The sequence below is a fragment of the Atheta coriaria genome, unplaced genomic scaffold, assembly GCF_025399875.1.
Source record: "Atheta coriaria isolate IRGN ID8LTWV9N9 unplaced genomic scaffold, Caltech_Dcor_3.1 hic_scaffold_9_pilon, whole genome shotgun sequence".
Classification (NCBI taxonomy): Eukaryota; Metazoa; Arthropoda; class Insecta; order Coleoptera; family Staphylinidae; genus Dalotia; species Dalotia coriaria.
In genome coordinates, this window is record NW_027045451.1 from 10,962,826 (window position 1) to 10,981,808 (window position 18,983).

Here is an 18,983-nt window from a genome sequence, read left to right on the forward strand (position 1 = left end):
CTCCTTCCGCAGCGATCAAAACGATCAACGTTCTCAACAGTCTTGTCATGTCCGACAAGATCATGGGATTTAATGTGTGTATGCGTGCATATTAAGCAGGCGAACGCGATGCGTCTCGGGCGCATGTCACATATTCTATTTGCATAAATCTTAATGAATATTTAAGTCTTTATAATACATTTAAATTACGTAATTGAGTAAATTACGCGCGACGCGAAGGAAAAATGAACAAAACTTGTCAATTGTCAACGTGAAACGTGAATCTCATGCTTAAATTTAAATTGCGCTCATTATTTGACTAATTTTTGTCTAAAATTCTCATTATTTATTTTGTTTTTATTAAAAAATATATTTTTGACTTCCGGTGCACGTGATGATTGCTGAAATGTATTTTATTGCTTTATTATTTGCAAAATTATTGAAATGTTTTCGTTGATCATTCATCAAAGCGTGTATTACTGGTAATTAATGTGTTACGCGGTGCACAAACGGAAATTAAAAATAAAAGCACACCGCCGTGTGTGAACACACAGCAACAAAGCGAAAAAAATTATACAGCCCGAAGAAAATGAACTTATAATGCCTGCCCACACGTTATAATGAATTCATTATTTCTGTCGAGATCAGCATCGAGCATCAGAACGAAACAAAAATAACCAGCAGGAGCTGCACAAGAATCAAAACATGTGTCTTCATACAAATCAAGTTAATGTCTTCAATTTGCATATATTATTCAAGTTTATAACCTAAAAAAAATTAAATTTTACATTTTACACTCAAATATAACCTAAAAATTGTTGTTTTTGATTGTATTACAAAATCTAACCTTAACACGCAAAATGTAATCTGCAGTAATAATTTTCATCAAGTTTACGACATTGCTAGGCAAACTTGTAGGCGCGCTCAACCGCAATAAATAATACACGTGCACACACACTGATATCGCGAATCAGTTGGGCTGTTTGTTCGTACGGCGTAGATTCGGAGAGTGGTTCGTTCCGTGCGATAAATAACAGCAGGGCAGGTCGCGGAGGCGCGCAGCAAGGGTTTCGGGCAGCAAGATGGAGCCTGCACCGACCCGACGGAAAGGTATAAATTACCGCGGGTGCCCCAGGTGAAACGCGCCGCATAAAAATGTACACGGCGCGCATTAAAAAAGCGGTCGTGACGCTTCGACCCGAACACTGGAAAAAGAAAATGAGAAATGTGTGTGTGCATGCGGAGGTATCGTCTCTGCGCTGGGTGTATTAGAAGTGAGTTTCGTGCGACCCTAATTTACCGGGCCTACAACCCAACGATGGGACCGCCCCTGATCAATCTAATCGGTTTCTTTTTTCTTCCACCACGCAAACACAAATGTTTCGAGGTTTAATTGCGTTTTGTTGAAATTTTACTTAATATCCCTACTAATACTATAAATGCGAAAGTCCTGATGTTTGTTACACTTTCAAGCAAAAACTACTTAACCGATCATCATGAAAATTTGTACACATATTCTTAGTGGTCCCCGAATGGTTATAGGCTACTTTTTATTTAATAAAAAAATTATTTTTAAATAAAATAAAGAAATTGTTTAGATAATAATACCTCTGCATCTGGCTATTTGACTACTTTAACGCCATCTAGCATTCCAGCAATGAAGCTCAAACCTAAGTACTATAGTACCATCACACTGTATTATCACACTGTATACACTATACTTCCATAGACAATACTTTCAGCCATTTTAATCTTCTCGTCATTCTACTTCATTGTTACTTCTTCTGGGACTACAGACGCGTTCGGATGCAACTTCATTATTTTAGATATTCGCGAGCGAAGCGGCGGGTTAAAGCTAACCTATAATATTCACTAGTAAATTAATTAAGGTTCTGTGAACAAAATGATTTTTTTGAGTCCAGATGGTAAAAAACAGCACTATTGCACAAAAGCTGTAATAATTGGCAATAACATGCTCGATTCTCCTCTGTAATGCGTTTAAAACACGCATCGATGCGCACAGTCTGTGAAAACCATCATAATATTATCCTCGGCGAACAATTAAAGCCAAAATAGTGTTTGCGTCGGCAAGTTTCGCCAAAGAAACGCAATCAATGGCGGCGCATCGTTTGATACCCGCCGGAACATAGGTAAATCCCAGCGTGTGCATCAAAAAGTCACATTTGCACTATATGTGCACATCTAAAGAAAACTCCATGAAGAATGAACTAAAAGTGACACAATGAAAGTGATATATGTTTACACCGTCGGGGCAGACAATTAACCTAACCTTGTTTACCGCAACTGTCAAAGCGGGCTAATCTTTTTAGTGAACTTTTGGTCAATGAAGAGAGTCAATGCTGTGATCTTGTACCGCCCGAATAGAAATTCTTCGTCTTTCACTCTTTTGTGACCGCTGGGTGACCAGTACAAGGGCATGTTGCGATGAAGAAGATTTGAGAGGTATATCTCCTTGGGGTCGCTAGTATTTTGACTTTTATGTCGTGTCGGTAGCGTTTGTCGGCAAACATTGAGATCTGTGTGGGGGCCGTATACCTGTAATCTTATTTTTTGCCATTGAATGCAGTCAAAACATTCGTAATTTATATTGATGCTTAGTGTGGATGTTTTGACTTGCGGTTTCTCTAATGCTGACTTTTCGGCGTCTTTTTGCCAAAAATACACAATTGGATAAGTATCGTGCATTTCCGTTCGGGTTTTATTTTATTTTATTTTATCAGTCATTCGTTCCACATGAAGCGAAATTTATGTGGGAGAGATTTTTGCTGGAGTTTCAAGGTTAGTTACTCGAATTTTTCAAAAACAAATTTTTGAAAATTTTACGCAGACAGACGACAGGAGTATGTCAAGATTGTGCTGTAGTTTTATTGACAGGCTAACAAATGGTTGTCAGCATTTTGATGTTGGTTATAAATAAAATTCCGAATCAATTTTATTTACTTTTTGGCAGTTTGCGAGTGAACATCTGCGCCAATCAACAATCAATTGAAGATCATGCTGCAAATTGTGAGATTGTAAAGAGATTGATGTTGATGAAAAGCCTGCGTCCGCCATATGCTGCCATTTGAGGTTAGATTATGTATGTGCGCCATTACACGCACTCAAAGCAAATTTCGCCGCGGCGGTCAAGAAAATAATTATTATCACATTACGCAATTACTTCGAGTTGGGAGCTTCGAATTACTTTCGTAATTTGCACAAGATGGCGTCGCTATTTGCACACACCACCTGTTATCAGCCACACATGACTCCTATTAATCGTCGTGGTAATATTCAATTATTTTTGCTCTGCGCTGCGAAATTGGTTCGCTCACGAGCACTCTCAAAATTACCTCCGTGTGGTTAAAAAGAATGAAAGATGTGCCACGCGAATGATATATTGCCGGACGATGGCAATATGGCGCGCACTCTTCTGAGGCGCACAAATCGTCTGGCATCATGTATCTCGCTCACCGCACTCTCACCCCAAAATAAAGAAAAACGTTGCGTTTTGGGAACACGCTGGTGTTGTTATGTGCGGTGAGTGCGGTTTGCGGGACTCGATTGGTCCATGGAAAATGGAACAGCTGCTCGCCGGCGCAGGGAACTACCATTAATATGGGGATCATGTGAGCAATGATACATCTCACAATATCACAACATAACAAATCTTCTCTCATTTCATTTCAGTTCAAACACAAAACTACAAAACTAAAAAAAACTAAAAATGAAACAATTCATGACTTAAAAAGCGTCTAGCGTAAAATTAAGGTTATGTTCTCAACATAACCCAACTAATGGTGTCTTGTGTGTGTATATGAGAAAAATTAAATTTAGATGATTTATCTCCACACATGGTGGATTTCGTATAAAGGAAATTAATCGTAATAAAAGAGCGAAATGGTAAAACGTTGGATATGGGTGGAAATGATCTGGAAACGAGTCAGCCGGCGGTATCATTTCGAAGAGCGCGCACCGCGGGTCGCGCATCGCACGTCCATTACTTTAATACGCTCATCTCGCTTGATTGCGGGATGGCCGCGCCGTTAAAAGCACCACACCGAGATAATTAATAGCGCTAATGCGATTAAAGCACTTATAATATTTTTCAGCTTCGGACCATGTGCAATGGCGGCCGCGGACACTACTCGAACATAATTTAACGCTCGAAATACCACGATATACCTACAAAATGCACTCGAATACGTTCAATTAAATTTTATGATTTTTACTCAAAATATTAAAAAATCAAATTTAAAAATTTTAGAGTTTATGTTACATAACCTAACTTTAGTATAAATTTATTTTTGCTAGAATAGAGTATAAAAATTAGGTGAAAGTTATAACGGTATCACGAAAGGTTCTCTTTAGTTCGAAGACAGTTAGAGCTTTTGGAATAAACATGTCGAAACGGAACGTTGCGTGTGCACATCCCGGGGTTCGACCGCGTCTACCTATTTGCATTCGAATCTACCAATTTTAATAACGGAACGCTATTGAATATCGAGCTAATAATAAGCATCGGCGCTTTCGAAATATCAGACTATGCGGCCGAAACTGCCTATCTAATACAAATTTATAAGTCATTCCTGTAAATAACACACATTCGAACAGACAGCCTAGAATATTAGTCCCATGTCATGACATAACAGACCTAACCTCAATAAAATATAATTCTATGAATATTTACGTATTTACGCCACCCTCAAACGGTTCTTTATTATATATCGATTATTAAATGTTAAATATGTGTGTATACAGTGAATTAATAAAGTTGATGTAAAAATTTCGTGTTTTTTCTTTTGTTTTTAAAATTAATGGCGGCCATTTTGAATCGTAATCGTGCAGGCCTATAAAGCGAACGTGAAAATGAAACGTGCGTTAGTGTAAATATTCCTGTCCGAGTCGTTAGTGCTGTAACACGAACGATAATTAGCGATACGTGTTGCGACTAGTTAATCAATCATGTCGGGCGTTCGCCCGGCGCGTATCCATCACGGGCGCTGATAAAAGTTTCAACGATTTAACTCGCCAACAACAAATTGCGTGCGCGCGTCGTGCACAAAATACCAAAACAATAAACTACGAAAATAAAACAACAGAGAATACTAATTATCTCTGATAATTAAGTTTAGATTTAATTTTTTTTTTTTTTCTACGGAAAAAAGCGATACAAATGTGTTCATTACCGAAACCCATTTGCATCGCATGGCTAAAAGCTTGAATTACTGAATGGCTTGAAACCTAGATGATTTTCTCACCCAAACTTGGACTCCCCAATGGCCGCCATTGACTTTCCGGGCATGTGTGAGTCGCCGGCCGAAATGAGTTTATAATTACTGGTTATTAGTTACTACATGAGCCATTTTGAACGCAAGCGCGCAGAGGCCACTTAAAAGCACCGAAGCGCCTAAAAAAAACCACAGCGCGACCCGAATTATTTTTTTCATCGCTCGCTTGTTTTACGAGGCTACGTGCAGGTAACTTCCATGATGGCGGAAAGCAGGCGAAAAAACAAAGTTAACAACTTTTACTACGCATATAATATAAGTACCTGCCTATAACTAGCAATATGTGAAGTTTTACGACATCGTTACACTTTGAAGACTTGTGCGCTAATAACAATGAGCTTGTTGTTGTTAAAATATTTGCATACTCACATTTACACTTTTTGTTTTATACAATTTTCTTTCCAGTGCAGTGTGTCTATATACAAAAACATGTTTTCACGCTGTGACGTGTGTGCATTTTCCAGCGCGGGTGGAAATGTACGGTGCGCACGCACAATTTGCATTTGCAGTTCGGAATTGCCCAGCTGAAGAAGTGGAATGTTAATGGCGGCGAATAAAATCAACACATGAAAATTCTAAGAAAATTATTTTTCTTTGAAGTGTGGCTGGAAAAAAAATTCTGATTGTACTCTCTCTCGATTGTATCTCCATTAATAGTGGAACGCTGCGGGCTGCAACCGGATTGGCTGGCTTCGGATCGTGTTGTTTCAATGCAGTTAATTCTTTATGTTCATGTTTATTTCCATGCGAACGCATTGAAGGGTTTGACCGAATCATTTGCATGCGTTTTAATGTGTGTACACTACGGCGGACTTCTTGCGTTCACGCTGTGTGTTGATATAATTAACAATGCGATACAAATGTCAAAATGTGCGTTATTTATGGACGCGTGCGAATGTGTGAGCAAGGAGGAGAGAGAGTTGCTTATGCAGCCAGCGCAGCATGCTGCACAGCCTTCGGTTTGCTTATTATTAACATAATATATAGATGTAATGAAATGCAACGCGTATATGGGTTTTATTTCATGAGATGTTTAATACTCAATACTTACAATTCAGATATCTTTGGATTTAATATGTAATTTTCCTTTAAAAATAAATTTTTAACGTTTTATGGAGTAATTTACGTTTTAACCTAACTTTTAAGCTAAAAAATTCGTTTTTTATACTTTGTATCACTTTGTTGGACAAAATAAAAATAAAAAAATCAAATTTAATCATTTTCTTTTTAATTTTTTTTCAAAAAATAAAATTTAATCGTTTTATGAAGAAATTTACGTTTTAACCTAACTTTTAGGCTAAAAATTGATTTCTTACATTTTCTTTTACATTGTTTGGCAAAATAAATCCAAGAAAATTAAATTAATCCATTCTCTTCTAAAATTTTCTTCTAAAAATTCAATTCAAACGTTTTGTTGCAAATTTTAACATTTAACCCAATTTTTTCAACCAAAAAAATAATTTTTTATTTTTTGTATTACTTTGTTATACAAAATAAATACTAAAAAATACAAAATCTTTTAATGCGAACAAGGACACGTGTCGCACGTCCATGTTAAAGGTGGCATCGTTCTCATCGCTGCTCAACGCATTGTCATTCCAAACACCAGGGCGACAAAATTCATCCCCTTGCCAAACACAACCACAACAGCGCGTTATGGCGCGTTTCTTTATCCCTACATCATAATAACATTTTTTCCCCGCGTGCATCCTCCCATTTCAGCCACTTTGCGACAACCCCAGAGCATAAACCTAAACGATATCAATGAACCGCCGAGAATAAATATCACCACATCCACATCCGTGCGCGCCATCATCCTTGTATACACATGTAATAATTTCTGAACTTACCCTCGCATGCACGCGGGAAGATCCCAAGAGGGTGTTTGAGGCAATTCACAGATTCACGGATAGGGGTTGATATCAAGGGGTGTAGAAAGCATCGAATCAGACAAATCTAAATCCAAAAACTGCTCCACCGATGATGATCATAATGTCGCAGTGATTAAAAGATTTATTTTGTCATGCATCTGGGGTGGTTTAGATGCCACCCCTGGTGACAGTTAATTGAATTACATGGTAAGTATAATATTCTCTCAGCGATTTTGTCTTTTACAATTGAACTAATTTCACGCGAGTTTTGGTAACGGTACAGAATTGAGGTTATGTGGTATTACGACGAATCTAAATAGTAAATGACTGAATAATGGCATGAAATTTGCTTTTGATTAATTTGTTTGAACGTAAAATTAGCCAAGAATAACGAATAAAAGAAAATCAACGTCGGGATATATGATTTCATGCACGGAATTGTCAAAATTGCTATTAAATCACTAAAATCACTCCAAATATGCTTCGAAGATATTATTAATATCTACTTTTCTACATATTAAATTCTTATAGATTAAATATTTGTTTGAGTTTTGTTTGCGTTTTCAAATTCGAATTCAAACAATTCGGCCATTAATAAATTACCAACGAGGTAATTTTCTATAGTATAAGATTGATTTCAGGGCTGGCTGCGTGCGTCGCTTCCATAAATTTCATAAATTATAATTCGTCATAATTCGACTCGTGCGCTATACCAAATTGCTGTTTAATATGCAACTTGAGTACACACACAAACTTATTATGGTGATATGTAAAGTTTTCGGAAGGCAAGCGAGTTATGTAGTTACAGTCGCGCATGTATTTATCATGATCACACACAAAACAAATGATTACGATTGTCGCCGGCATTGCTTATTTGTTTTGCTTGTGCGCATTAAATATAGAGCCGTTCTTGATTCGAGGGCGGTTTCTGCTTGACTACCCGTTTGTTTGCGCATTCAATTATTATGTTGGGGGCAACGTTACATACAAAACGATTGTCACGATTGTGAGTTATGAAACGGATAGTTTATTTGGGTGAATTCAAAATATCATTGAATTTTATAACGTATTGATTGCATAGTAGTGTATCTGTTTGGACCATGTCAGGAATTATGAGAAAATAAATTATTATTGTGTTGACAACAATGTTCTGAAATGTTTTTGAATCCCCGCGAAATGCAATGAAATCCTGCGAAGATGCGCCAAAATATTTCCGCCTCCTTGCACATTCTGGGTTCCTAATACAAAGAATCAATTTCTAGCTTTATTTCGACTCGAAAATGGTTTAAATCCACTTACACACACACACCCAAACATCTCCTTTATCAGCCTCATGTGTGATTAATCGAGAAAATTGGCGCGCGAAAATCCACCAAAATATTTCCACCTCCTCGCACATTCTGGGTTCCTAATCCCAAAACTTCCTGAAACTCGTGTTGAATGTAAAATTTTGTAAAATTTTTAAACAATCATCTCGGCACAAGTTTCGAGCAGTTTTGGTATCAGGAACCCAGAATGTGCGAGGAGGTTGAAATGTTTTGAGCGATCTTCGCATGATTTTACAGAACTTCGCCGAGATTTTTAAAGAGTTCATGGCATATTTGTTCTTAACAGTACAAAAACACGCCTTGGAAATTCTCTTGTATCTCACAAACCATGCAACTAATCTTAATGTAATTTACAAGATTTTATAACACAAGAGTTGCCCTTTAATCTGATATATATGTTAATCCGTTTTGAAGTACGGATCAGCCCTAAAAATGTCCCTAAAGTTGGTATTTTTGAAGAATTTCAAAAACACTTGATCTAAAACACTCTGCATCTCGTGAACCAAGGGCCCAATCACAATATAATTGATAGTATTTTGTAGCAAAAGAGTTGCCCTTTAAAATAATATATATCTCAACCCTTTTTGAAGCACAGAACAGCCCTAAAATTGCCCCTAAAGTTAGCATCTTTAAAGAATTTCCAATACACTTGATCTAAAACACTCTGTATCTCGTAAACCAAGGGTCCAATCACAATGTGATTTTTTGCATTTTATAGCGAAAGAGTTACCCTTTAATATGTTGTATGTCTCAACCCTCTTTGGAGTACGGAATAGCCTTAAAAATGCTCCTAAACTTTGCATTTTTGAAGAATTGCCAAAACACTTGATGTAAAACACTCTGTATCTCGTAAACCAAGGGCCCAATCACAATGTGATTTTTGCATTTTGTAGTAAAAGAGTTTCCCTTTAATATGATATATATGTGGAACCCCTTGAAAGTACAGAACAGGCCTAAAATCCCTCAAATGTGCATTTTTTGAGTACTTCAAACACACGCGATAGAAAATACTCTGTATGTCAAAAATTAGGGGTCTAATCGTAATATCGTCTACAAAATTGTGTTACCACAAAGCTACCCTTTAGTGTCATGTGCATGAAAAACTTCGGAGGATGGTAGAAAAGCAGAAAAAATACTGGTAAACTTTAGTCAATTACTTCAATATTTGTTATTATGCGAACTATAATGCTCTGAAATGTTTTAAAATCGCCGCGAAATTTACTGAAATAGTGCGAAGATCTGTCGAAATATTTCAGCCTCTTTGCACATTCTGGGTTCCTAATACAAAGAATCAATTTCTGGCTTTGTTTCGGCCCGAAAATTGTTAAAATCCAATTACACACACACTCAAACATTCTTTGTCAGCCACGTGCGTATGTGTGTGATTAACCGACAAAATTGGTGTGAAAAATTGGTGCGCTAAATCCACCAAAATATTTCCACTTCCTCGCACATTCTGGGTTCCTAATACCAAAACTTCCTGAAACTCGTGTTGAATGTAAAATTTTATAAAAATTTTAAACAAATTTATCTCGGCACAAGTTTCGAGCAGTTTTGGTATTAGGAACACAGAATGTGCGAGGAGGCTGAAAGATTTTGATACATCTTCGCACGATTTTTATAAACTTCGCGGTGATTTTAAAATACTTCAGAGCATTTTCGTTCGCATAATAACAAAAGTTTAGAAGCGTTTTTATTGCTTTTCTACACACCTTAGAAGATTGTGATACAAATGAAATTAAAGGCAACTCTTTGGTAATATAATTATAGAAAGCATATTGCAATTGGGCCCTTAGTTTTCGACATACAGAGTGTTTTTCATCGCGTGTTTTGGAAATTTTCGTAAAATTTTATTTTGAGGGGCATTTTGGGACTGTTTTAGGCTATCTAGAGGATTGATATATAACTCGTATTGAAGAGAAACTCTTTTACTACAATGTGCCGAAAACAGCATCACAATAGGGCTCTTTGTTTGAGAGATACAGGGTGCTTTTCATTGCGTGTTTTTAAAATATCAAAAAATGCAAATTTGAATTGCATTTTAGGGCTGTTCTGGGCTACTTAGATGATTGAAATATAACTCATATTAAAGGGCAACTCTTTTACTACAATATGCCGAAAACAACATTACAATTGGGCTCTTAGATTGAGCGATACAGGGCGTTTTTCATTGTGTGTTTTTGAAATTATCAAAAAATGCAAATTTAAATGGCATTTTAGGGCTGTTCTGGGCTACTTAGAGGATTGATATATAACTCATATTAAAGGGAAACTCTTTTACTACAACATGCCGAAAACAGCATTACAATAGGGCTCTTAGCTTGTGAAATACAGGGTGTTTTTCATTGTGTGTTTTTGAAATTATCAGAAAATGCAAATTTGAATAGCATTTTTAGGGCTGTTCTAGGCTATCTAGTAAATTGGTATATAATTCATATTAAAGGGCATCTCTTTTACAACAAAATGATCAAAACATGATTACAATTTGCCTATTGGTTTGCGGGATACAGGGTGTGATAGATTGCAAGTTTTTGATATTTAAATAAAATGAAAAATTGTGAGGCAATTTTAGGGCTGTTTTAAGTATAGAAAAGGGATGAAATGTACATCGCCCTAATGATTCACTCTTCTGCTATAAAATACAAAAAACTGCATTAAAATTGGGCTCTTAGTTTATAAGATACAGGGTGTTTTCCATCGCGTAATTAGATATTAACTTAAAAAAGAAGAATGCGTTGTAATAGTTGAAATCTCACAAAATTCACAAAAATCGTCAAAATGTATAATAAAAGTATTGTTTTATTTAATCACTAGATAACATATTTTCACTAAATTTATTTGTTTTTTTCAATCCGTTAATTTTAAACATAAATACATATCAAGTTTTTAATATGCAGACAAAAATATAGACGGTAACTGTTCTGTTCAATATTTCTAGGTAATAAAATCAGAGGAATTTGTAATATATGTTAATTAGTCAAGTTTTGATTTGATCATTACTGATATGATTTTATTGCGTTGGTTAAACCTAATTGAATCGAATTAATAAGCTCGTGTGTGGCCATCTTGAAAGTAGGCATTTCAATTTAATGTCTCCGGAATCGAAGCGATTTGAATCGTGTCTCGTGTACGTTTGGCCGCCGACGCAGGATTCGTTAATTAAAAGTACCACCAGACAGCAAGCGAGCACCTATTATACACTCACAGATATAATTAACTGTACATTTTATTATCAATTCATATCTGATATTTAAAATTCTGAACGCCTCGCTGCTTCACAATTATGGACGCATACCTTCGTCCAAAATATGTTTTCCTCAAATTAAATATTTCCGTGTGTATTTTTTCGACTCGTTTGTAGTTTGTTGTTTCCGATGACGTGACAAATTGCAAAACGCGAATACATAAGAAACATTGCCCGCTCGCGCGCGCCAAAGAAGAAAATGTGTTGCGAGTTGCGAGTGTTCGCCTGTCAGGGCTCTTGTTACATTTGCCGACTTTGTCGGCCGTTGTTTTGTGGCGTGGCCGTCGTTAGAAAAGAAGATTGGCGTTATAAATATGTTTTAGATGTTGTGAGCGATCTGACGTGGGGTATAATTACACATGAAAATAGCTCGTGCATCGACTTCACTCTATTTCAATACAAAAACACTCAACAATGTAACATACCACGTGGATAACACAAAAATAGTAATAACCAAACAAAAATATCAAAAATACTTAAAATTTACCGGGAAAAAATGTTAAATTTATTTTTAGAAATTAATACCTATTTTTATATTATGATTAAAGTATATAAGTATGTTGTTCTTGTTTGACACCCCCTTGGGGCAAACGAAAAGTGTTCGAAAACCAAGCGCGAAACAACTCACGATCCGATAAGCAACGCACTGACAAGTGAAATATGAAATAATCTTTTCAACTTCCACTCACTCACTCACTCAATGTACTCGTATTTACATTTAAATTAAATTTATTTTGTTTTTTAAAACACTTACTTATTTTCATCCAGATAATTTGGTTATAGGTACCTAAAAGAAATACTCAGCAGCATGATGAAATAAAGACGTGTGTGTATTCAGGTATAAAGATGATGAAAAAAGTCCACGAAGACCAAAAAGCAGCTGGTCAACTGGCGGACGGCATATGGATAATGTCCAGCCGATTGGACGGCAGGAAATTGTGACTCCGCCTGAAACGAATGCGAGCCTGAATGCGCCATCCACTTCTTCACCAGCGGCACATGAACAAAACATCGAAACCGAGGAAGTAAACAAGCAAAACCTTCGAAAAGCAAAGCGTTTTCATCTGGTTCTCAGTCGGCGTTCGAAAATTTTGTTTTAAAACGTTTCACAACCTTTTTTGTAGGATTTATGGACGTTTGTAACAATATCTGATTAGATATCACAGTTAATTTATTTTGTGGGTTCATCATTAACATAAATTATTTGATAGAAAAAGGAAGCAACATTTTTCAACGGATTTTTTTTTGTTTTGAGTTTTTGATAGTAAAAACAATATTTTTTAATATGGATATTATTTTATCAGTTAAAACCTTACCTTATATTCCTTATATTAACAAATTCATGAATGTAGTTTAAGGTTAACAATTGCATTTCAACTTCGACTTGAAACAATCGAACGGTGTAAATCGCTATTTAATGCTATGGCGTAAATGTCGCAGCACTTGAAGAATGCGTCGAATTACGATTAACAATTTAAGTTCACCTGGCTGCTATTCTAGACATCAGCGCCTGCATTATTAATCGATAGCCAGGCGAGTATTGCGGGCTATAAAAGACGAATTGAGCGGCAATGTGCAGCGTAAAACAATAGCCGTCGGTGAATCGAAAATGTAAAACGCAGCACAACACATGGCGCGGCAATAATATTAACGATAAGGGCATGATTTATACATGTCTTGATAATGAACTCGATGTTGTGAGTTGCCAGCGCTATGGGAATATAGTTTAGAATATATTAAATATGTTGTTATGCTGATTACCTGCCTACTTCAGAGCGTAACATTTTAGGTAGCATAATTTAAGAATAACAACGAATTGAAAAATAAATTTTACCCAAACAAAAGTTTAAAAATTTATCTTTTAGTATGGCATAGATAATCATTAAATATTTAAGTAGGTAAATTTAAATATCGTCAGTAATATGATAACTTAGGTCAATGCTGTAAAATTTTATTGTTTCGATTGTGGCTTGTGTAATTGTGCAATAAAATATTAATTTGCTACGAATATAAGCGCGAGCATTTTATTGCTTAAATGTTTGCTCCTATTTGCTTGTTCTCTGAATTTTTTCGTATTAATGCCTCGGGTATAACGTAATAATGACCACGCAAAGCATATTTTCAACTAAAAGCATGTATTCGAACAATTGCAAAGCCGTAAAGTTGTAAAACGGAAATATAAACGTATCAAGAACGTCGTCATTATTACAGGTATAAAGGTATTTTTTATTGTTTCAAATTTGTGTGATACCTAATTATGGGAAATTTATTTTTAAATTGCTTTTTGATTGATTTTCTATTTTTTTCTGATAAATTTTGACCAAAAAGCGTCAAATTTTCGTTTTTTTAACTTAAAAAGCCAAAAATAAGCGAGTTTAATAATTACAAAGTAAAATATCTACTCTGGTTGGTACCAAATGAATAATATCTTCAAAAAACATGTGATTATTCAAAATAATTCATATTTCATAGTTTTTTATGACAAATTTACGAAAACATTGATCATACTTGCTATAAAATTAATTTTTTTTTATTCATTTGAAGATAAAACATGCCTCAAGCAACAAATAATTCATATTTTTTGAAAGCAATAACCAATTACACGATTTCCGCTTTAGTTAAAAAATACTCGTATGCTAAATACCTACACAGCTTTTATTTCAACCAAACTGTTTTGATAACAGGATAAAAAAAGCGCTTGTAATAACTAGCTAGAGTTTTATTGCTCAATATGTCATCAATAATTCAATTGAAAGCTTTGCCATGTCGCTCTTGTTACAGCCGCAGTCATTACGATTATTATTAAAAGCCTATCTGGTGTGAAAAAAAGCACCGCTCGTCCGTGCGACAACCGGCAATTACCACACCTTCGCCTCGTAATAACCGAACAAATGTACGTTCGCGTCCATTATGTCGACTGCAAGTAGACACTCACACAGCCATCCATACAAATAAAATGTCGAGTTTTTCACCAACAACATTAAACCACACATATGACATTACCAATCTATCGGGTTCATGCTCAACTGCATGCATCATGCAGACGTCTAACTGCCCGAACGTGCCCGTCGCGCATTTATGAATAACTTCAATTACTCATTGTAGCTTGTACCTACTGGTAGTAATTTGATCCGCTGATGTGTGATGTGAACAACACCGTAAATACATTCACACTTAGGCGATCATATAGGTACCTAAAATTTTGAGAGTGCCGGGCGGCCATTTTGCTCGTCTTGTTATGGCGTGGTAATTTGTAATTTAATAATGTCGCCCGACGCCGATACAGGCAATTAGGCGTAATGATCGTTGACACTCGAACAAAAAATCCGCTTTACGCACGCTGCACAACAGCTACCAGCGCACAATTTGTAGGTTAGGCTATTTATTACCACCGGCTTTTATTTACTCTCAATTCCTTTGATGTTTTGACGTTTTAGGTAATAAATTACGTGATTAATTGGCCAAAACACCAATTAGACGCCATTTTTAACTTATTACCAGCGCCATCTATACGATAAATTCATTTACAAGTAACTACAAATGTAATTAACTTGTTTACAATTTATTTTACACACAATTTCAAAATAAAGCAAATTGCAATGTTTTTTCATAGTGGAAATCATTCCATCAGTTCCAATCATGGAGAATGAAGATAAAGGTAACGATGGATTCGTTGATCTTCTTCACTCGCAACATAATTACAGGCTGTGCACGCGGGTTACAAAGAGTCAAAATAAAGTACAGTTTGCTCTTCTTGGAGTTTCAGGTGTTCATGCGCATTGATTCCACTTCGTGATGTAGACTTGTGGTGCATGGTCATCAAGATGCCAGATTCATCCGTGATACTTCGATGTAAAAATAACATCGCCATGTGTATCTTCATCGCGGCGATACGCAGCGAGTGGTTCGATTTGGAAGCGTAAATTGGACGAGGAGCGACAGACAGGAAATTAAAAAAAGAAAAGAGGAACATGCGCGTCTAATTTCAGGCGGTGCAACCGTCGGCAGCCATCATTAAATGTGAACCTCACCGAGGATTGGGTCAAAATGTGTTTGAATCGAATTCAACACCGAAAATATATAATAAAGATGAAAAAATTGATTATAAAGATTATTTTCGTTATGAAAAATTTAATTTCATTTCAAAGTTCATAAATTTGTCAGATGTACAGTAAAAGTTAATTAAATTTCCTTTTCTTTTGTTTATTATTAGCTACGATTTGATGTTTCAAGCTTTCTAATCAACGTAAGATCACAAAGAACAAATATATTCTAATTTATTTCCAAACACAACTCCATTTAGTTAATTAAAGATAAAGTTTCACGATTATATTAACCAAGTTGTAGCCAACCGGCAGCGCTCGCCGGTATTAAGTTACATTATAATGTAATAATTACACTCTCCAAACTCTATTCCATAAAATATCTTTCTTTATCGTGTGGCCGCGCTTGAAAATTACTTTTGTGTCGCGCACTTTTTGCTGAAAATTTATCGTGCCTAATTTATATTCCTAGCTGTAACATATTCCCCATTTTTCATTTTTTATTCTCCTCCGTCACGTAGGTATATATTTGGTGTTGTTTCATTAAAATTTATAACTTTGATGGTCGGCTGGGCGCTGCGTTTTTTCAACGTTAATAATTATTCGGAAATTAAGTCGGCTCTCGGACATTTTTCAATTTTGATGTGCGTTGATAATGCAGAGAGAGGCCCGGGCGGAACACTAATGGGGTTAGACCCCACCTTTTCTATCAAATTAACCCACGGGGCGGCCATAATTAAACCTGAGTGTTTGTATGCGTATCAAAACTCTAAGAATAAAATGGTTTCCTGAGTTTCAGTACCTATGTTTAAGAAGTTGCATATGTTAACTTTTGTTAGGCAACTTTATAAGCAATTATTTTGTGTTTTTGGTTTGGATTCTGTTTTCGACTCGTGATGGTAATTTGTAAACGCGGGCCTCGAATGCCAGAAGATTTTTTGTTCCGCCGTCCGTTCGCCGAAGTTTAATGATGATTACTTCGTTATATAACGCGCGAGAAGGGAACCACACGACCATCGAGGACCAGGTGCCCGCATTGGGTTTTCATGAACTTGAACACCAATCGAGAGAGCGCGCGCGCGCGGCACGCCTGTGTGTCCTCCGGGCGCATTCATCTGAGTCTCCTCTTCAGCTCTTCCAAAAGCGAAGAACACATACCTCCACTACGTGCCGCGCAAGTATATGAGCGCACAGAATGCTGTAACGCGATGCATGCTGCATGCAACCACGACGGCGAGTTCGTTATTGTGGTAATACCTACTACCAAAGCTGGAGGAATGAGAGAAGAAGAAGATCGGTGCATCGGTGCCCTCGCTTTCGTCTTGGGTGGTCCGCGTTTTGTTTTCTACTTGTTTTTAACTGCCTCGGAATGCCTCCCCGCGCCGCCGCCCGAAGAGCCGCGCCGAATTAAGCGCGCGGCGGCCGCTTGATCTACCGGGCAGGAGAAACGAATAATCAACGTCGGACCGGCCGCAGAGGAAGGCATAGAATAAAGGAGCGCTGCTGCGTCTTCATGTCGTTTCCACGTACATCCATCCTGCTCCAGCGCCCACGAGTCCACACGAATCCAATTATCTGTTATATCCATGTCGGCTATAACTTTATAATGCGAGAGAAATTCGAGCTGGATTTTTTTTCGTTTTTTACTCGCTCGAACGCGCACAGCTTTTATTTTTTATTTTGCTGCTTCTTACATAAACCACAATTTATTTCGTTTCGGTTATCCGAACACAGATGGCCAACCATTACTAAATTCACTCGAAAAAATTAATTATATTATAGGCAACCAATTATGCAACACTAGTTTATAAAATGACAAACATATAAAGTTGCCTATGTTACAATAAAATATCGCTTCTGGTTTGATTTTTTTCTTTCATGCGGGGTTTTTGCACGCATCGTAATTATAATAATTAACCCGGAGTTAATTGCATGTTATTAAGCACTTCGCCGGCGTGCGTGCGATTGCGCTCGTAAACAATCAATACGTTCATGACGAACGCTTCCCGCCGCACCGGCGTTCGGCTACCAGCCCGCCTCGTTAATAACTAATTAATTAATTAAGCGCGCGCGGCCGACAGTGGTGCCGACGCTAAATCACGTCGTTTATTCGTAATTCGTGTGATTCTCGTCCTATTAATTGTTTCAGATAAGCAGCAGTTAATTAGTAACGCATTTAAATGTTCGGCAGTTAATGAAATCGAAAATTGGATTTAATTAAGCATTATCTCTATCTATCCATCCGAAATAATGAGATGATTTCATATAATTAATTATATTAAATTAATTATTATCAACAAAATAATTTTTTATTATTTCTTTTGATTAATGTGATAATTTGATTGAAAATTGACCATAAATAATCCGATTTAATAACGAAGTGTCGCGGATGATGGCGTGTTTATTGATTTATATCACTGTTGTGAAGTTTCATTGACTCTTGATCAGTTTTATTAGCGTCTTGTCTAATTTATTCAAGTGGAACTTTTGCCTCGTTAAATGTCAATCAAACTCGCACTCAAAATCACACACATTGTATACTTACGCAATAAATACGTCATGTGATGTATGCAACTTTGTTTACACCACTAGCTGAGAAATGTGCGTGCATAAAAAGTTGCCTATACGGATTTAATTTGTACTGGCACATAATTCATGCCACTCGACTTGCAATTGGTTGGTTTTTCGTGCGTTGAGAGTGCGATAGCGCTGGCTCATTGGCTTCAATCGATTCATACACAAATTATAGCCATATGGACAGCCATTATGCTGCGCCTGAGCGTGCGGTCTCCTTCCCGAAGCCATTTAATACCCGATTGTGATTGTTGTGATTATTGTGATTATTATGATTTGTGTGATTTGTCGAGTTGAGGCCTCTATATACATAGTAAGAAACTTTGATATACAACGTCGGTCGTAAAGTCACAGGTCAAAACGATATTTCACTTTAACGCAATTGACGCATGCAGATAACAATGGCGCTGTTTTCATCTTTAATTGATATATTACTCAAGCCAATTGGCTTTCAATAAATAAATATTTACAACTAAAAAATTAATTGTACAGTTGTAGATTGTTGATTGTACCGTTGTAGTGTTGGGTTTCAAATGTCGAGGAAAGTCAGTAATTATTCACGGACGTTTCGCGCTTGATTAATTCATTAAAACCAAGTCAATTTCAGGCGAGTTGAAGCGCGTCATGTGCTGTGATTTGTTTTTTCCTTGTTT